Raw genomic sequence first — 22277 nt, forward strand, 5'->3', positions numbered from 1 at the left:
AGCTAGTGGTGGTGGCTGACCCCCTCCGGGTGAAATCTGAAACTCACTGAACCTCACAAAATTTGGGATTTTGTTCTTAACCTGGGGGTTGGGACCGGGAGGAGTGTAAGTCTTGAGGTACTTTACAAAGTTTGGGAGAACCAAAGTCAGTCCGTTTCTGGCCAGAAAGACTGGGCGGCCAGTAAGAGTAATTCATTGTGGTTTCCCTCGGAAATGCCACATTTGGGGTTTTCTACCTGGAGGATGCAGTTTCGTGGTTTTTCTGTAAGTGTTTCAGATTCCTTTGAAACCCAGACTTTGAAGAGGGAACAACATGAGGATGACTGAAAACCAAAATGAACATTCTGAGAACTGAAAGTCAGGTACCAGCTTTGCTTCTCCAAGTAAAGAACAGACATTAGCTTTGGCACCCAGATTTGCCTCTATTCTGCAACTCTCTTTCAGGAATCATAAGTGGTAGGAAAAGCTCCGGGGGCGGGGGGCACTAGACTGTCTGCAGCTTCTGTGTCCTCTGAAAGGATCCCTAGCCTGACAGGCAACTAACTCACAGCCCTGAAGCCAGCTCCTCAGAGAAGCTTCCTCCAACCATCATTTATTGTCTCTGGCCCTGTCACCCTGCCACCACCTCTCCCACAGGTCTCATACCCGGTTTTATTGCTTCATAGCCCTTGTCACTATTTATTTATCTGGCTGCATATTTCTTATTCCCCCATGGATAAGTGGCACTGTAGCAGGATCGTTGTCTGTCTCCTTTGCTCCTGTGACACAGTGACAAGAACAGTACTGGCCCATAGGAGATCCTCCACAAAGACATGATGAATGAATAAATGAATGAATGGGGCAAAGAACTAGAACTGCAGGTTCAACTCCCACCAAGGCAGGGCAGTTCTCCGCAGAATAATAGAAGAAGTGCCGTCAGCTCTGTTAATGGTCCTGGGAAGTTAAAACTGTAATTAAGACTGTCAGATGAGGTAACTGTAGTCTCATTGGTACAGCTGTAGTTAATTACTCCTTCCTTTGTGCTTTCCCAGCGTTTCTGTTCATTAAAGACCTGCCTTACCATATTCTATGCTCACGAGGTGAGTTGCTTTCCTAAGTCAAGTGGCAAAATCTTTGAGGTGGAGGGAAGGGAGGAGACCACACTTATTGACCTCTTTCCTGAACGGGACCCTGGATTCATTTAATGTTTGTCAAGTGCCTATAGGGTACTCAGAAATTTTGTGGGCACTATGTCTGCAAAAATGAAAAACAACTATTCTTTTTCTCCAAGAAAGATAGATGAAAAGCTTTATTTAGAAAGCAGAGAAGTAAGCACACTTATAGAGATAATGTTCAGTGTGTCCTGGGGCTGTACATAGCAAGGTGGGGGGAAGGGAGAGGCTGGGAAACACTTCCAACAAAAGAGTGGGTGCTCTTAAAGAAGCACATCTCTGGGTGAAGGTTGGCTCCCTGTGGTCCCTGGCCCTTGAGCTCACCTGCAGCTACAATTTTTTGTCCACCTGAAACATGCACCTACTTTCTCACTGCCTGGAGCTTCCTCCAGTGATGGGGAATCTTGCCCAACCTAGAAGTGACCAACAGCCCTGGAATAACCTCCCAAGCCATGGATAAAAATGTATGAGTAAAACACCTCAAGTTCCTATTTCCTAGTAGGGGATAATTGCAAAGTGCTCTCACAGTGTCCCTCAGAGGATGCCAGTGGGGTAAAGTCCAACTGCCACCAGCAGTAACCTTCTCATTAACCCATTCTTTCACTTCTCTTCACCTTCCCACTGATTTGTACTCCCTTGCTTATTCTTCCTAGGATCATCTCCCAGACAAAGTAGACTTACCCATCTCCTGGTTTGCTTCTGGGGAAACTCATTTCAGAAGAGCAATCCTCCATTTATTGACAGATACTGGCTGGGCACACCCTATGTGCCTGCGCCATGACAGCAAAGCATGCTGTGTATTTGAGTAAGGCTACAAGATTCAGAATGATCTGAAGAAATGGTGCATGGTCAGAATGGAAAGCACTGAAGCTAAAAAGCTTCTGCACCATTTTCCAGCTAAGGAAGCTGATGCAGGAGACTATTGAGTAACTTGCCCAAGGCCAAACACTTAGAGAGTGGATCTGTGGAGTCCAGGCTCTTTGCCACTCTGTACTGCTTTTGCAGGTGGTTGATGCTATGGGTGCAGGCTGTTACTGAATTCACCCTTGAGGAGTAGAAGAGAGAGAGGAGGAAGGAGAACCACAGGTCAAGGGAAGAAATTACTTCTAGAAAGGGCTGGCCAACACTTGCAAATGTCCAGGAAAATTCAATCCCGTGAGGACTGGAAAGCAAGCCGTCATTGCATTTGACAGTGACAAGGCTGATAACTCTTACCAGAGCTGTGTGGATGGAGGAAAGGGATCGGAAGCCAGATTGCAGTGGGTTGAGGAGTGAGTGGGAGACTGCAAGTGTAGACAACTTTTTTCAGAAATATGGCTGTCTAGCAAGTGGGAGGCAAGCGTGGAGGCTTCTCTAAAGATGGGCAGGAGTGCCAGAATCTGTAGGTGGTGGGAAGGTCCCAGTGGAGTGGGAGGCATTGCAGAGGCAAGGCTGGGCTCAGAGATGGAGCAAGGACGTGCTTGGAGTGGGATGGGACAGAGTCTGGACTGGAGGAGAGGGCTAAAGGGAAAGGTCCAGAACTCTACTATCATGAGTTTAGCCTGGATTCATAGACTAGGAGTTAAAGTTTCCCAGTTTAATTCCTCGTGAAATTCATGCTCTGGACAATCAAATATGGATGGATATAAAGTAACTTCAGCCTCATGACTGGAAAAGAGTGTAAGAAGCTCTTTCGGCCCAAAGTAGGTTAGTGAGGTAGGAAAAGCAAGGCTGATCAAAGAGTCTTGGGAGACAGCTAGCAGTGTTGGCTGATGGAAGGGGGTGTACAAGGAGGGACAATGGTGCTCACCTGTAAGGAGGAGGAGGGTGGTATTCTTAACCAGGATAAAGAGCACAGAGAGGAAGGTTCTGGGGAGGAAGATAATGAGTTCCTGTTTGTGCTTTGTGCAGAGAAGGCAGTGTGGTGGGGGGTGGGATATAGGAGTCTCAGGCTTTGCTGGGCTGGTATGGGGGCTGGGCTTCAGGGCAGAGAGAGGGGGAAGCAAAGGGACCTGCACAGTTGGTGAGGGGGAGAGCTGGCACCTAGAAAGGCAACACCCTTCACTAGTCTGTTATGTCTGACTTCACACTGCTTTCTCCTATGTGGGCTTTCTCATTCTTGGCAATTGATATATTGGAGCAATTCATCCCTCTTATAGGGGTTTCTTGTGCATAGTAGGATGTTTGGTAATATTCCTGGCTCTACCCACTGGATGCCAGCAGCAACCCCTGCATTTGAACAACCAAAAATGTCTCCAGACATTGCACAATGTCACCTGGCAGCAAAATTGCACCTAGTTTGGAACCACTATTCTATCATCTTTTTCTCAGATCATTGCAGAATCGTTGACCCAAAAGTGAACCTTTGAGCAGGTTATGGTGGTACACACCTGCAATCCCAGCACTCGGGAGGCTGAGGCTGTGCTTCATAGCAAGATCATCTCCAAAAGACCAAAGCAAATAAATGAAAACTTGGGGTGGGGAGCTTCCCACATGAGAAGTGTGTCCCCTAGTGCCATACCCAGCCATGTTGGAGCTTGAGGCAAAAGGACAAGTCAGTCATACTGATCCTGTCTTAATTCAAAATTGCAGCATTTTGTTCATCTTAGAATTTTCATGAGAATTTTTCTTTTTAAAAATTTCATTGAATTTTTTTTATCATGATTACTGAAACTGTTGGTTTCCACTGCAATGGATCAAACAGAGTGCCAAATTCCTTCAGCCTCTTTGACCTTGCTGCTTATGACTCAGATTCCTGCATGGGTTGTTCCCATGTCCCTTAGCCAGGAGAAGTCAAAAATCTTGAGTTCAACCCTGCAGGACAAGAGCCAATGGGGAGCAGTAATCCCATGGGAAAACCAGGGCTTCTAGGGAGAGGAAATGGATCCTGCCTACCCCAAACCTAACAAATGTCCACTACAAGAGGTCCCACTTTGGGACATCTGGCGGTCCTTCGTGCAGAGAAAACACTGCAAGGGACCAAGAGGGGAGAGAAGGAAAGCCTGGGAAGTGGGTGAGCATGTATGAGCATATAGAGTCAGGATGGAAACTGCACTGCAGAGGAGTAGCCTGGCTGTAAACTCTGGCTCAGCCACCTACGAGCAGTAAGGTTTTGTCATGTGACTTGAAGTGTTGAGCCTCATTTCCTGGCTGTAAAATGGGGATCGTACAAGTATCCCCACATAAAACTATTATGAGGATTAAATGATTTAAACTACATCAAAGTATTTGGAGATAATAAATATTGAACTTTTTTCTTTTTTAAAATTGTGGTTGTTATGGTTCTTAATTGTGTTTTGTTTTGAGAAGGTACTGGGGTTTGAATTCAGGACCTTATGCTTGCTAGGCAGGGGCTCTACCACTTGAGCTACACCTTCAACCAAGTTTTCATGTTTAATGTGCCCCCCAAAGTCCACGTGCTAGAAACTTAATCTCCAAAGCAACGGTGTTGAGACATGGGCCCTTTAAGCGGTGATCAGGTCACAAGAGCTGTGGTCTCATGAATGGCTTGGTGCCATTATTGTGGAGAATGCATTCCTCATGGAAGGATGAGTTCCACTCTGGTATTCTCTCTGCATCTCCCTCTCTCTCTTTCCCTCTCCCTCTCTCCTGTGACACATGATACCCCTCACCATGTATGACACAGAAAGAAGGTTCTCATCAGATGTGGGCCCCTTGACTTTGGACTTCCCAGCCTCCAGAACTGTAAGAAATACATATTCTTTATAAATTACCCAGTCTCAGGACATTTGATATAGCATCACAAAACAGAACAAGACAGTGGTCATCAGCATTTTCTAAATTATTATTATCTTTCAAGCTCCTGCAAAATGAAGATGAGAGAGATGGAATAGTCACATGAGGCTCAGATGGGACCTCTGTTTTTCTTATTTCTCCCTTTTGGGAGAGCAAGAGAAGGGTCCTCATGGAGGGCCAGACAGAAGCATGTAGTGAGCAAAGAGTCCCCACCTGAGCTGGGAATAGCTGTCATACACATCCTCAAGCTGAGTTGGTCAATTCCAGAAAAGTTGATGACTGGCGCAAGGTCATACATGCCTGGCCAGCGCGGCCAGGACAGAGCCCAAGTCAGGACGATGTGAGCCACGATGAGCTCTTTCTCATTGCTCTGTTGTCCCCATTCCCTCTGCCAAAGCTGCCCCTGGAGGGAACTTGGACATGAGCTCTCAGTGGCATTTCCTCCAGGGCAGTTAGTATCAGGAAAATGGCTTCTACTCCTGGCTTATTAATTTTAAAAGCCTCATTTCCAGCTGTAATGGACCTGTGTGAAAAAAAGGGTCAACAAATGGGTCATGGCAACAATCACTTAAGGAAGTAAAAGTCCTCTTCCATTTTGTGTGAAATTAATAAGCTTCACCCTCTTCTCCACCTGGGAACCCCACACAGCCCCAGCAAGCCCTCTCTGACCTTCACCATAGGGTCTGAGCCTCATTTGTGTCCCCACACCTTCTCAGGATCAGTGCTTAGCACAGTGCCAGGTGTCTCTCCCCTGTGTCTCTGAGGATAGAGGCTCCCTCGTTCACCTGTGTGCCCCCAGCACCTATCAGAGTGGCAGGCACACCGTGTGCACTCAGCCCTGGCTTCTGAGTGAACACTCACATGCCTCATGAACCATCACGGTCATCAGCTATCTGAGAAAACCTGCTCACTTCCTGAGGTAGCAAAGGATGGGCAAAGAGGACCTCAGTGTGAGCCTCTCCGCTGGCTGGAAGTGACTGTGAGCCGATAGCAGGATGACAATGACGAAGATGTGAAGAAGAAGAGCTAAGGCTGTCAAATGTTTACCCTATGCCTGGCCCAGTGAATATCTCATTTAATCTCAAAATAAAGTACATGGTGAGGCTACTTACATGTACCAATACTTAACAGAAGAAGGAACTGAGGCTCAGAAAAGTGGCACACAGACTATCTGACAGTGTTTCTGTCACTATTCCCCTCAGGATTTCTTGCTACCCTCTGAATTCCAGGGACTACAACTGGGCATGGGGTTTGCAGATTCCAAAACTAAGGGAGTTTATGATATATTTGAGGCATAGGCTTTTTAATGTACAATAACAGGGTCCCTCTAGTCTGGCCTACTGTTTTAGAAAAAAAAGCGGAAGATAGTCCCCTGATGCTTTTGTAACTAGTCCTTAATTGAACTCAGCATTGATATCATTACCACCAAGTTCTGCAATTAACCAGCCTGGAGATTGCTTGCAAGGTTGCAGCTAAGGAGATATTTACATATCCATGTTTTAACTCTAGGCAAGACTTGCAGCCTGTAAATTGCTTATCCAGCCGTACTCATAGCTGCCAGGAAACTGCCGGGGGCCATTTCAGGGGAATGAGAAATGAAGAGAATTCCCCCAAAGCCAGCTGTTGCCACCCCAGAATAACAACACTAACAACTCAGAACTAACATTTGTAGTCCTTGAAAAATTACAAAACACATTCTTATACAGTGGCTTGCCTGTTTTTAATTCCCATGCTAGGGGGAGGAGAGGACTGGTAGGAGGGTTATAATTTTAAAGAACCCCAGATGGAGGCATGGATCAAGTGGTAGAGCACCTGCCAAGCGAGCACAAGGTCCTGAGTTCAAAGCCCAGTACTGCCAAAAAACCCAGCCCAAAACAAAGCAAAAATCTATTTCCTCCAGGATGTCAGTGAACACCTACTATGTGCTGAGAGCTAGTGTAGAAGCTAAAATATAATGGCAAATGAAACAGATCCTGGACTCATGAAGTTTATATCTAGTGGGAAAATAAGTAATGTACACAGATAAATGTAAAATTGCAACTACTGCAATGCTACCAGAGGTAAAAAGTAAAATTTAAGCCTAAATGGGGGGATTTTATCTAATTAAGGCCAGGGAAAACTTTTCTGAGCTTCACGAACAAGAATTAACTAGGCAAGGAAAGAGAGAAGAGTGTTTCATGCTGAGAAAACAGTATGTGTAAAGACCCTGAAACCAAAGGTGTATCAGCTAGTTTTTGCTATGTAACAAAACATTCCAGATCTTAGTGACTTAAACAACTGTTCAAACTATGTCTGTGGATTGGTGATATGGGTTTTCTTGTGATCTGCACAAGGCTTTCTCATGCACTTGAAGTCTTCTCCCAGGCCACACAGAGTGGCAGACCTATGTTTCACGTGATGGTTCATATTCCAGTGGGTAGTCCAAGTTCAGTGTGATAGCAGCAGAGTTCAGAGAGGAGGAAGGGAGGAAGCTGTCAGGACCACCAGGGCCCAGAATTCACACAAGCTCACTTCTGCCACATTCTATTGGTTAATCTCCCACCTTTTTTTTTTTTAAGGACAAATAGGATACAGAGTCATGAAAACAGGAAGCATTTTCGGGAGTTGTATCCAAGTAACAAAGACCAGGTATGCACCTAATGTTTGAATGAATGGAAAGATAAATGTGTCACATGTGCTCATCCACCTCCAGTTCACGGAAGATTGTGCTAAAGGACTTGATGTGGTTTCTCAACGTTGGCTTCTTTTAACTCTGCACCCTTGTCCCCATGCACAGCAAGGCCAGACAAGTTTATCTAAAATGAAAAGCTGACCTTGTAACCATCAGTGCTTCCCCAGTGCTGCCACATCAATGCGTACCCCAGAATCATCAGGAGATCCTGTTGGAAATACAGGTTCCTGTCCTATTGAATTTCACTGACTCTAAATTTCAGGATATTTTTTAAGCTGTCTCAAGGAGTTAGATGCAACTGATCCAGCTTTGGGAGGCACTGGCTGAGGGTGTTCCAGACTCAAGTTATGGGGAAAGAGAAAAAAGGTATTATTCATTATTGAGCTCCTCAGCTCAGACATTACCTTCTTTGAGAAATATTGCCATCCCTTGCTCTGTACCACCCCAGAAATGACATCTTTCCTCACTGCAAACCCACCATATCCCACATACTATTCTTCCTTCCTTTCTTCCTTCCTTCCTTCCTTCCTTCCTTCCTTCCTTCCTTCCTTCCTTCCTTCCTTCTTTCCTTCTTTCCTTCCTTCCTTCCTTCCTTCTTTCCTTCCTTCTCTCTCTCTCTCTCTCTCTCTCTCTCTCTCTCTTTCTTTCTAAGATGAGTCTATGTTGCTCACATTCCTGAGGCTGGCCTTGAACTCATAATTATCCTGCATCAGCCTCCTGAATAGCCAGGACTACAGGCATGTGTCATCATGTCTGGCCTCTGTGCTTTTTATAATAATATTATTAAATGAATATTATATATTAATAATAAACAACTTATTAATATTTCAATTATTATATTTACTAAAATTATTATCCAAAAACTATTGCTAACATTAGCTTACTTATCTGCCATGCTCCCATCACCTCTCAGCCTTTTCCACCACTCCAGGTAAACTGTGGGGTCCTCAAGGGTCGTATTCTTGGCAGTGACTTTAGTGCCTACTAGAGGGCCTATACAAAATCAAGTCAACTAACTATGTCTGTCAATGGATGAATGGATTAAAAAAAAAACAACACAGCAGACACACACAGGGAAGATTATTCAGCCTTAAAAAAGGAAATAAATTACGACAATGATGTGACATGAATGAATCTTGAAGGCATACTAAATGAAGTATGACAGATACAAAAAAACAAACACTGTGTGATTACAGTTACATGAGGTATCCATAGTGTCTAATTCACAGAGATAGAAAGTATAATGGTGGATGATGGTTGCCAGAAGTTGGGGGAAGAGAAGGAATAAGAGATAGTTTAATGGGCACAGAGCTTCAATTTTGCAAGATGGAGAGAGTTCTGAAGGTGAGTGGTAGTGATGGTTCTATAACAATGTGAATGTACACAATACACAGTATTTAAATACATTAAAATGGTTAAGAGGATAAGTTTTGTTATGCATATTTGACAAAAATTTAAAAATAAACCAAAAACCTAAATCAATGAAAGTATGGATAGTCACCAGGCATTTGTTAAATGACTCCAGGCTGGGAGATTTCCTTGAAAATAACTTTGCCAGAATCCAACTCATGGTCTCTATTCTAACTTGGATTCTTTTAGCTCATGGTTCTTCACATATTCCATAGAGACACTGACAGGTACAAGCCAGCTGAGGATGACCAAGGCCAAGGCCACCAGCTCTGTGCACCTCTACCGAGGTGCTCTGTGTTCCCGAGGCTCAGCCCTGTTCTGTTCTCTACAACTTCCCCATCTGTTCTCTCTCGGGCATGGCATGCCTCTGTCCCCAGATTCCACAGCTAATGATCCCAGTCCCAGGCAGACTCAAAAGACATAGCTCCTGGCCCAGGCTACCATCCCTGGGCAAAGAAACAAGATAGAAAGTTCTTTCTTAAATGGAGCCATAGCCTCATTTCTTAGCACTTTCTATGGTTTGAATTTTTTCTAAAAATTTTTTTAAATTTTTATTTTTTTATTATTCATATGTGCATACAATGCTTGGGTCATTTCTCCCCCTTGCTCCCACCCCCTCCCTTACCACCCACTCCGCCCCCTCCCTCTCCCCCCCACCCCTTCAATACCCAGCAGAAACTATTTTGCCCTTATCTCTAATTTTGTTGAAGAGAGAGTATAAGCAATAATAGGAAGGAACAAAGGTTTTTGCTAGTTGAGATAAGGATAGCTATTCAGGGAGTTGACTCACATTGATTTCCTGTGCATCTGTGTTACCTTCTAGGTTAATTCTTTTTGATCTCACCTTTTCTCTAGCTCCTGGTCCCCTTCTCTTATTGGCCTTAGTTGCTTTTAAGGTATCTGCTTTAGTTTCTCTGAGTTGAGGGCAACAAATGCTAGCTAATTTTTTAGGTGTCTTACCTATCCTCATATCTCCATTGTGTGCACTCACTTTTATCTTGTAATCAAAGTTCAATCCCCTTGTTGTGTTTGCCCTTGATCTAATATCCGCATATGAGGCAGAACATATGATTTTTGGTCTTTTGGGCCAGGCTAACCTCACTCAGAATGATGTTCTCCAATTCCATCCATTTACCAGCGAATGATAACATTTCGTTCTTCTTCATGGCTGCCAAAATTCCATTGTGTATAGATACCACATTTTCTTGATCCATTTGTCAGTAGTGGGGCATCTTGGCTGTTTCCATAACTTGGCTATGTGAATAGTGCTGCAATAAACATGGGTGTGCAGGTGCTTCTGGAGTAACCTGTGTCACAGTCTTTTGGGTATATCCCCAAGAGTGGTATTGCTGAATCAAATGGTAGATATATGTTTAGATTTTTAAGTAGCCTCCAATTTTTTTTTCCAGCATGGTTGTACTAGTTTACATTCCCACCAGCAGTGTAAGAGGGTTCCTTTTTCCCCGCATCCTTGCCAACACCTGTTGTTCATGGTGTTGCTAATGATGGCTATTCAAACAGGGGTGAGGTGGAATTTTAGTGTGGTTTTAATTTGCATTTGTTTTATTGCTAGAGATGGTGAGTGTTTTTTCATGTGTTTTTTGGCCATTTGAATTTGTTCTTTTGAGAAAGTTCTGTTTAGTTCACGTGCCCATTTCTTTATTGATTCGTTAGTTTTGGGAGAATTTAGTTTTTTAAGTTCCCTATATATTCTGGTTATCAGTCCTTTGTCTGATGTGTAGTTGGCAAATATTTTCTCCCACTCTGTGGGTGTTCTCTTCAGTTTAGAGACCATTTCTTTTGATGAACAGAAGCTTTTTAGTTTTATGAGGTCCCATTTATCTATGCTATCTCTTAGTTGCTGTGCTACTGGGGTTCCATTGAGAAAGTTCTTACCTATACCTACTAACTCCAGAGTATTTCCTACTCTTTCCTCTATCAACATTAGAGTTTGTAGTCTGATATTAAGATCCTTGATCCATTTTGAGTTAATATTGGTATAGGGTGATATACATGGATTTAGTTTCAGTTTTTTGCAGACTGTTAACCAGTTTTCCCAGCAGTTTTTGTTGAAGAGGCTGCTTTTTCTCCACCATATATTTTTAGCGCCTTTGTCAAAGACACGTTGGTTATAGTTGTGTGGCTTCATATCTGGGTCCTCTATTCTGTTCCACTGGTCTTCATGTCTGTTTTTGTGTATGGTTTGAATTCTATTTGCTGGAATAACACAAGGCAAGTCCAACTTTTTTGCATACATCCACTCTTCAAACATTTTAACTCAACTCTGAGGACCCTCCCCCAGCCCCCCAACTGGCGTGTCCCTCCCAGGGATTCAGATTCTCAGGTAAGCGGTTTCTAGACCTTTTCTCTACCCAGTTACTCTGCCTGACTCCATAGCAGTTGATTCATGTCCTCTTAAAACATGGTTCTCTGAAGAAAACAAATTCCCCAGATGGCATCTGACCAGTTCACAGACGAGCAGGATTACTATTTCAGTCGTGGACCCAAGTTTGTTGACTCTGAAATGAATCCAAATATCCATTATGTTTTAAGACTTAACTATAAACCCAAAGCCTGCTTGTTTAAACACATGCTTTGTACATCAGCTCTAAGTGAAGCCAATCCATGTCCTAAGCTTGGATCTTAGATCTCTACACTACACAATGAGTGACCATTGAGCCATTTTATTGCTTTAATAATTTTCATGAGAGGGATTCAAGATGGCAGCTAAAGAGGGAATCAGAAATCCTAAGTTCTGTGACTCAAGAAACCTCCTTGAAACATTGGAGGTTCACTTGGGTAATTCTGATTGCTTCTAGCCAAAATAATAACCACCATCACATTAGGTGCAGATAAAATTCAAAGACTGACCCTTAAATCAGCTTTTTATTGCACCTAACAGCTGCGGAAAATCCCTTGTGGCACAGCCAGCAAGGTGTGTCCAACCCTGGAAAATAAAGCTCCCTGCTCATTTCTTTTTTTTTTTTTTCTCTCTCTTTCTTTTTTTCTTCCAATAAGCAGAAGAAAGAGCATCAATCACAATCAAACTCTGTAACATCCTGGACCCTTAGCCTGTGGAAAGACTCCCTATGCTGCTTCACGTTGAAAAAAGTGGCACCATTTCTTTCCACCAGCTGGCTCCAAAGCTGCCTGCCTGAATCTGCAGAATGAACAGGTGAACATCATGCACCATGCACAATTCCCCTACCCACACCCTGGGAAAATAATCCAGCATAGCCTCTGGGCAGACTAAACCCCCGCCCCAGCAAAACTGAAAAACATAAACAGCAAACTATAATCTAACACAAACAGTGGAGGTGAGGGTGGAACGCTGAACCTGCCCTGGAGAACTGGGGTGGGGCAAAGAGCAGAAATCTCAGTGAAACATGGGAAAAGCAGCAAAGGCTGAGAGCAGGGGTGGGGCGACAAGCCAACCTCCCAAAGCAGGGCAAGGATCCCGGAGCTGATCTCTGAGACAAAGTACAGCATTCAAAACTGAATTGCTCCACCTTGCTGGGAGAGGAGCTGACCAAACAGAGCTGCAGCTTAAGGGCAATGCAGCTGCTGTCTGGTGAAGACAACAGCTCTGACCACTCTGCATGAACTGGCAGACTTACCTCACCTCACAATTGCAACTAACCTTCTGGACAGAAAGACCAAATACTACTCACAAGCCATTCACCTGGTGAGACCACATCAGAGATTCTGCTTGTATGCCAATGCCAGGATTGGACACTTAAGAAATAACTCCATAACTGTACTGAAAGACTGAACTTTGAGTGGTTCCTGAACCTGGTAGGTTTTTTTCTTCCTGTATTATTAACTTCACTATCACTATTTTCTTATCATTATTCTTACCCCCTTCATTTTGCCTTCCTTCTGTGCTACAATCCATTGTTCTCCCTCCCAACTGTTCTTTCTGCCTTTTCTCATCCACTTTTTCCCCCATCTTCACCTCCTTCTTCTATACTCCCCCAACCTGTCACCACACTACCTCTCCTTCCTACACACTCACCACCTGATCAGCCCATTGTACCAGCTGTACACAGCCCCAGCCCCCTACAATCCCTGACACAAGCACCCTTCACTACAACAACAGAACACAACACACACAAGGGCCACAAAACCCAGCAGCCCCCATACCTCTTCCCTCACCCACCCACCCCTTTCCCCCTTGGTTTTTAGTGCCACCTTTACCAATTTCCCAAAAGCTATATCTAGCCTAATAATCTCTATCCCTCCCAACTCTCACTGTTTATAGATATTATCATCAAGGTGCTTTCTATATAATATGTAAACAACTCGTCTGGCATTGAACCTGTGAATTTTTTATTGCTAAATTACACCTACAGGCCAGAGACAGAAAGAGCATATCAACCAAGCTAACAAACAAGTCAGTCACAACACAAAAATTAAATCAAGGGAAAGCAAACAGGCAATTAAAACCACCAACTAGCCTATCAAGAACATAGCTGCACAGAATCAACTGGACAGATGGGAAGAAGAAGAAGGGATGGAAACCACTCTCCTCAAAAAAAAAATTCAATACAGGATTCAATGGTAAATGAAGAACATGGGTACCCAGTTCCTGACTACAATAAACAATGATAACTGTTACTAAGGAGACCAGTGATGCCCACATAAAAACCCTCATAGAAGAAACCTTGGAAGATATCACTGAGAAATTCATGGAGAAGATACTAGACATGATTAACTAGAATGTACAAGATACACTCAAGAAATTTGAAGACACCAAAAATAAAGAACGTGAGAAGACAAATAAATGAGAGAAGTCAGAGAGGACTTCAACAAACACCAAAGTGAAACAAAGGACACTGTAAAAAGAGAGATATATGAATTAAAGATGACAACACAAAATATAAAAGAGGAGTTGAACAAAGATATGGAACACCTCAGAAAAAGAAATCAAACAGAAATTCTGGAAATAAAAAGTACCTTTAGACAAACAAAAAACACAGTGGAGGGGCTCTCCAGCAGACTAGAGCAAGTGAAAGACAGAATCTCAAGTTCAAAGAAAAAATTAGGGCCAAAATTAATGAAATAGAGAAAAAAAATACAAAGCACGAATGAAACAAAAAGCTGGTTCTTTGAAAAAATAAACAAGATTGACAAGCCCCTGGCAAATCTGACTAAAATGAGGAGGGAAAAGACCCAAATTAGTAAAATCAGAAATGAAAAAGGGGAGATAACAACAAACACCAAGGAAATCCAGGGAATCATCAGAGACTACTTTGAGAACCTATAGTCCAATAAATTGGAAAATCTTGAAGAAATGGACAAATTTCTGGATACTTATAAACATCCAAAACTGAGCCAAGAGGATATTAACTGCCTAAACAGATCTATAACATGTAATGAAATTGAAGCAGCAATAAAGTCTCCCAAAAAAGAAAAGTCCAGGACCTGACAGATTCTCAGCTGAATTCTACCAGACCTTCAAAGAAGAACTAATATCAACTCTCCTTAAACTTTTCCATGAAATAGGAAAAGAAGGAATTTCCTTAATGAGCAGCTATGCCTAAATCCTCAATAAAATAATGGCAAACCAAATCCAACAACATATCAGAAAGATCATTCACCACAACCAAGTCAGCTTCATCCCAGGGATGGTTCAACATATGCAAATCAATAAATGTAATACAGCACATCAATAGAAGCAAAGACAAAATCCACTTGATCATCTCAATAGGTGCAGAAAAAGCCTTTGATCAGATCCAACACGACTTTATGATAAAAGCTCTAAGAAAACAAGGAATAGAAGGAATGTCCCTCAACATTATAAAGGCTATATATGGCAAACCTATAGCCAACATTACACTTAATGGGGAAAAGCTTAAACCATTGCCCCGAAAGTCAGGAATGAGACAAGGATGCCCACTCTCTCAACTTCTATTCAACATAGTCCTGGAATTCCTAGCCAGAGCAAGAAGAAGGAATAAAAGGAATACAAATAGGTAAAGAAACAGTGAAAGTAATCTTTTTTGCAGATGACATGATTGTACACCTCAAAGACCCAAAAAACTCCACCACAAAACTGCTGGACACCATAAACAGTTTCAGCAATGTAGTAGAATATAAAATCAACTTACAAAACTCAGTAGCCTTTCCATACACCAATGAACGAATATAGGAAAACAATTCTATTTACAATAGCTTCAAAAAAAATCAAATATCTAGTAGTAAACTTAACAAAGGTTGTGAATGATCTCTATTGGGAGAACTACAAACCACTGAAGAAAGAGATTGAGGAAGACTACAGAAGATGGAAAGATCTTCCATGCTTATGGATTGGCAGAATCAACATAGTAAAGATGGCTATACTACCAAAAGCAATCTACATGTTCAACGCAATTCCTATCAAAATCCCAATGACATTCATCACATAAATTGAAAAACTTACACTAAAGTTCATTTGGAAACACAAAAGACCATGAATAGCCAAGGCAATATTCAGCAAAAAGAGCAACACTACAGGTATCACAGTACCTGACTTCAAATTAAACTACAGAGCCATAGCAATAAAAACAGCATGGTACTGGCACAAATATAGATATGAAGGCCAGTGGAACAGAATAGAGGACTCGGATATGAATCCACTCAGCTAGGCCCACCTTATTTTTGACAAAGGTGCCAAAAAACATATCATGGAGAAAAAGACAGCCTCTTCAACAAATGTTGCTGGGAAAAGTGGCTATCTGACTGCAGAAAACTGAAATTAAATCCCTGCTTGTCACTCTGAACTAGTATCAACTCAAAGTGGATTAAGGACCTTAATATCAGACCCGAAACTCTGAAGTTAGTACAGGAAAGAGCAGGGAATAGGTAGAGCAATAGGTAGAGGCAAGGACTTCCTCAGTAGAACTCAAGCAGTTCAGCAACTAAGAGAAAAAGTGGACAAATGGGACTACATGAAATAAAAATCTTCTGCACAACAAAAGAAATGGTCTCTAAATTGAAGAGACCACCCACAGAGGGGGAAAAAATATTTGCTAACTATACTTCAAAGGACTGATAACCAGAATATACACAGAGCTCAAAAAACTAAACTCCCCCAAAATCAATGAACCAATAAAGAAGTGAACTAAACTGAACTAAACAGAAGTTTTTCAAAGGAAGAAGTCTAAATGGCAAAAAAACACATGAAAAAATGCTCCCTATCCCTGGCCATAAAGGAAATGCAAATCAAAACCGCACTAAGATTCCACCTCACTCCTGTTAGAATAGCTATCATCAAGAACACCATCACCAACAACAGGTGTTGGCGAGGATATGGGAGAAAAAGGAACCCTCATACACTGCTGGTGGGAATGTAAGCTAGTACAACCACTTTGGAAAACAATATGGAGTCTTCTTAAAAAACTAAACATAGATCTGCCATATGATCAGCAATCTTACTTCTAGAGATATACCCAAAGGAATGCAATTCAGGTTATTCCAAATGCACCTGCACACCCATGTTTATTGCAGCACTATTCACAATAGACAAGCTATGGAAACAGCCAAGATGCCCCACTACTGATGAATGGATTAAGAAAATGTGATATTTATACACAGTGGAATTTTATTCAGCCACAAAGAAGAAAGAAATCTTGTCATTTGAAAGTAAATGAATGGAACTGGAGAACATCATCTTAAGTGAAGTTAGCCAGGTTCAAAAGGCCAAAAATCCTATGTTCTTCCTCATATGTGGATTATAGACCCAAAAGAAATGCAGTAATATTATTGGACATGGGTCAGATACTAAGGGGAGAACACACACGGGAGGAATAGGGAAAGGGAAGGAAACCTAAAACTTGAATGTGGTTGGTGAGTTCACTGTAGAGGAGCGAATATAGCAATCTTAACTGACAGAGGCCACTATGGGAAGGGGACTAAGAAGTAATTAAGAGGTCTGGTAGAGATGAACCAATGTGGGTTGTAATACACATGTACATGAAAGCAATGCTAGGAATCTCTCTGTATAGCTGTCTTTATCTCAAACTAGCAAAAATGCTATGTCTTTCTAATTATCGTTTATGTTTTCAACAAAATCAGATACAAGAGGGTGGAACAGGTGGCCTAAAGAATATATACACCTGTAAGTAAATGTAAAAATGATAAAATAAAAGAAAGAAAAAAAAACTTCATGAAATGTTGATTAATTTGCATAAGCAGCCTCTCAACCTTTTACAGTCTTGATTCAACTTTTACAGTTTGCTTATTCTGAGTTATGTAGACAGGAGCTCCCCTCAGAATCTGACCCAGTTATTTTGGGACCCCCCCCTCAAAGCAGTCTCATGAGGGCTGTACACAGGCCTTTCAGCTTTATCTGCTCCAGGTCTTGGTGGTCCTCAACTGCCCTGAGGTACAAGAAGGAGACACCAAGTCTGCCAAACTGGGGTCTTCCAGAGCCCCCCAGGCCACAAACTCTACTCCTCCCATCTGGCATCTCTTCTCCCTGGCCTTGTGAGGGTTCTATTTGTGTCTTTCTCTCTCAAAGCCTCCTTTGCTGCAGCCACTTCTGCAAGGAGGGGAAGTTTTGAGGTGTGCCTGTTTCCTCAGTCTTTATCAGTCACTCCAAATGAAACACAGCACGTAGAATGTGGCTAGATGCATCTTGAGAACTCTTTGCCATTTTTGATGTCTAACAGAAAGTCAGCAAAAAACAGTGTGTGAGGCATGGAGATCATGTGACACATTTCTTGGGTCAACCCCACCCAACAGGAAAAGCTACTTAAGCAGAGAAGCAGGGAGATGGTGTCAAAATGTTAAAACTAAGACTAAATCTGTTTTCCTGAGATTCTCAGGAAAGCAAACAAACAAACAAACAAGCTTCTCAATAACACCAAGCACCTGTATGGTATTTATCTGGAAACTAGAAGATTTTTTTTGAAAAAGTCACTAAAAAATTGTATTTTGTGTTACCCGCCCCAGTCCACCCAATTCATAGTTCTCTCATCATCCCGATCTTTTACTGTTCCTTTTCATTAGATAACAGTCATGTTTCAAGATTAATAAAAGTCCAGCTGGGATATTGCTAGAAAACATGAATTAAAAAAACCTGTAAGTTGGACAAGTTTTTTCTTGAGGGCAAATGCTAAAAAAAGACAAGCAGGTGAATTTCATATTTTTTTTCTGAGATTGATAAGTGATGTTCCTTTCTTATTTGATTTGCTATTTTCTCTTTATGTGATCTCTGACCCAGGCTTGGACTATGGAAAAGTCATTTCTCCTAACTGTGCCTCAACTTACTCATGTGTACAATGGCCTACCATTGTGCCTTTGCTGACCTCTAAATGGAAAATGGTGCCCAGCACAGCAGGCGACAGACTCATTTTCTCCTTTCCTGTATTCGTCAAGGATGCATTTGAGCATCTCTAGGTTCATTCGGCCAACTGATATTTATTGAGCACCAACTACATGAGAGGCACTGTTCTTGGTGCCTAGAAAATCTCAGTGAACAAAAACCAGAGGTTTGCCACTGTCTTGAGGATTTATAATGAAGTCAGGTGGTGGTGATGGTGGGGGAACTTGAGCAACTAGCTTCGCATCAGCTTCAGTGTCTTCATCAAGGGATAATGAAACAGTCTTAGTATGAGAATAAAAATGAGACCATGTGAGTTGCCCAGCACAATGCTGGCCTATCTTAGACAAGTGTTGACATGCTCCTTCTTTTCTGTCTCTCCTAGATCTGTAGACAATAGAGCTGGATTTTGGCCCAGAGAAGCTTTGTTCAAGCATCTATAGAATGGGGCATGCAGGAACTTCAAAAAGAAGGTGAACAGTGCCGGGGGAAGGGCAGCAGGACAACCCTTGCCTATTTGTAGTTATAGGCGGGGCCAGCTACGGAGGCCTTTGGGGATCAATAAATAAAACCCATTTCTTCCCCTTCAGAAGGCAACTGGTTGAGAGACTTGAGAGAACAGAACATACGGAATTCACAATGTCATCCTTATAACTAAATAAAACTGATGAAAGATCATGGCTTTACACATTTGAGCCAAAAAATGTCTAACACCTTTTGTCTTCTCTAGTCCAGACCTAGGAACAATGAAGCCTCAGGAGAGATTGGGCTGGGGTGCAGCCCCAGTGACTGGAGCTTTTTATCTGATTAATCCCACCCAACAGTTGTCACCCACTAATCCCATGGGCAAGGGCCAGGCATGTTGCTCTAAAGAATGTTCCTCCATGGCAATATGGATCAAGGGAAAGACAAACAATATTCTTGCTATCATGAGCCTCTCCAGCTTGACTCTAAATTCCTAAGGTAGTAGCATAACTTACTATGATCATTTAAGAATGACCTCAGGGGCTTGTTTATAGTTCCCCAGTCTACTCTGTTCTTAGCTTCTGCTTCAGGAAGTATGAAAGAGAACTCAGGAAACTGCATTTTAATATACACCCTTCAGACTGTAATAATAATTTTTTTATTTCCAAATGAGCACATGTGTGTTCGTGGGGTTGTTCTCTTACAGGTGAGCCTCATCAGTCAATCAACCAGACTTGATTACCTGGGCATCTACTGAGTGCTGAGCTAGTGGCTGGCAGTGTGTAGCAAAGCCCTGGAGTAGTCACACTGGCTGAGACAGGAAGTAGACCTGTGGAGGCCAGAGCTTCGAACAGGGGAACAGGAGTTAGCGTTTATTGGGTTAGAGTTTCCATTTGTCATGATGAGAAAGCTCTGGAGATGAATGATGCAGTGTTTCAATGACAATGTGAATGTACTTAATGGCACTGATTAGACACTTAGAAATGGATGGAATAGTAAATTTTATGTCACATATAGTTTACCACAATTTAAAAAATAGACTTGGCTCCACCTGTCCTCCTGATCTCTTCTACTGTTTTTGTTTCTCTGTGGACCTTATTACTACTAATATATTAGTTATTTGCTAATTTCTTTTATGCTGTTGTTTCCCCACTAGAAAGCACCAAGAACAGTCAGACAGTTGGTGCTTAAAAACTATTTGTTGCACAAATGAACCAGGAAATTCTAATAAGCCCCTGATGAGAACAAGAATTGGGGAATGCTTCTGTCATCTGGCTTGCTGGGTATCATTTCCCATTAGGCCTATTTTATTTCATCTCATAAGACAGAATGACCTCTGCAGGTTATGGCAAATTATGACTTGCATTCATTTTTGCTTGATTCATTAAAATATGATGTAATAGATACTGTTTAAAATTTTGGGGTCATCTTTTGAAATGTAATCAATCATGAATTTTTTCTGAAAATGAGGGAAGGTAGCATAGCAAGGAAAGATATGTGTATTTATGTATGCATTAACATTTTCCCCAACTGTTGGGGATTTGTCTGTTTCTAGTTCTCTTTCTAGTTCTGTCAAGTTTTGCCACATATACATATATAAGACTATATTATTAGATGTTTATAAATTTAGGATTGTTATATCTGATGAATTTTACTCTTTTTCATTATGAAATGTCCTTTTTATCTCTTGTAATGCTTCCTGATCTAATGTCTATATTTTCTGACACCAATAGAGCTGTACCAGCTTTCATCCAGGCAGGGTTTACATGAAATATCCATTTTTTGTCTGGTCCATTTTCATTGTTCTGCATCTTTAAGGTATGTCTCTTGTAAGTAGCATGTAGTTGGTTTGATTTTAAAAATCCAATCTGACAATCTTTGTTTTTTTTCATTTGAGTTTTTAGTCCAGTTACATCTAATGTAATTATGGTAACATTTGGGGTATGTGTGTGTACTTAATTTGTAACTTATCAATATATGAGTACTGGCGCATCATGATGTTGAAACTCTGATTTTGCCTCACTGTTCTCCATTACTAGAAAATAGTCAATACAGCCAGGATGCAATAAAAAAGTAAGAGAAATATAAATTCAAAACTCTTCCCAGAAAGCATCTGCAGTTTTACAGCTGCCGGTGATGCCAATAACCCAAAAGATAATGGCTGGCAGCATACAGGCAGGTGACTCTTCTCTAAGAGGGTGCCAGCCCTGCATAGGATGACAGTGACTAGACAAGTTCAATGTAAGATAAACTGCACCATCTGTAATGCGTCTCTGGTTTGGTTTCTGACTTTTATACTTGCTCTTAGTGAAAGAGAGGTTCTATTTCAAAGCAGCAAAGAGCAGACTCTAAGTTCCTTTTAAGTAGAGATACTAGCCATGTTGCCAACTACTTGTCCCATGAAGCATGGCACTGATTAACTGTGTTGAATGAAAAAAGGACCTATATAAAACATATAGCTTAAAGACCTTCCTATCTCAGTCACTGTTGCTGTCTGGCCTTGGGTAAATCAGTTCCCCTTTTTGTGCCTTAGTTCATCTTACATAATTCATCTCACATATGTGGATGTGTTTGCATTCCCCTCCTACAAAAATAAGATGTCAAAAAACAATTGTATGGTAGGAAAACCATCCCCTTTCTAATTCTTCCAATGATTCTGTTTATTTCAAAAAGAAAATCTGTTTTCTATTAGTAAATTAGACTCTTAAACACTTGCTAATATCCACCCCTTTTTAATGCTTCATTTTTTAACGCTTCATTTTTTAACAAAGATAGGTCTGAGGTTCAGAGCTTTTTGCACAACAATTAGAATTTAATAGCATTTTTTTGTTTTCATTTTGTACAATCACCTTTTTTACTTATGTCAAGTAATATTATCTATGATATCCTATATAACAATTACCTTGAAAGTAAATCTACTTAGAATTTTAAAAATGGGTCCAAGGAAAGTAGTGACAATGAATCTGATATTCAGATAGAACAAAAGTCTTGAAGATGGGACTGTGAATGTAGCTCAGTGGTAGACCACTTAACTAGTGTGTGCGAGGCCCTGGGTTTGGTCCTCAGCACCACACTCTCACACAAAATCTCAAAGGTGACATTCACCAAATTTTTGGCTGCTGAGTATCTGAACCTCACCTCATCTTATTTAGGAAAAATAGCAAAAGACACAAACATGCGGAAAACAACAGCCCCTTCAGCCTAAAGAGGCTGGGAAGGGCAGCCCTCCTCAGTCCTGTGACTACTAGGTGGGGGCAGAGATCTGGGGGCAGAGACTGAGCACTCCCAGGATTTTACATGTGTAGGAAGGAATGCAAAGGTTCAGGGATAGCTGATGTTGCTTGCAGTAGTTGCAGGAGATCCAAAAGTGTTTCCAATAAATATCTCCTAAAGTGAAACATGTGGCTAATTTACGATCCAGCAATTCCACTGTAATTACTATACTATACTTAAGAAAAATTAGTGAATATGGCCACGAAAAGACAGATACAAGCATTTTCACAGAAGCATTACTCGTAACCTCAAAAGACAAATAACCCAT

This window comes from Castor canadensis, chromosome 3 (assembly GCF_047511655.1).
Source record: "Castor canadensis chromosome 3, mCasCan1.hap1v2, whole genome shotgun sequence".
In the NCBI taxonomy this organism is placed as follows: domain Eukaryota; kingdom Metazoa; phylum Chordata; class Mammalia; order Rodentia; family Castoridae; genus Castor; species Castor canadensis.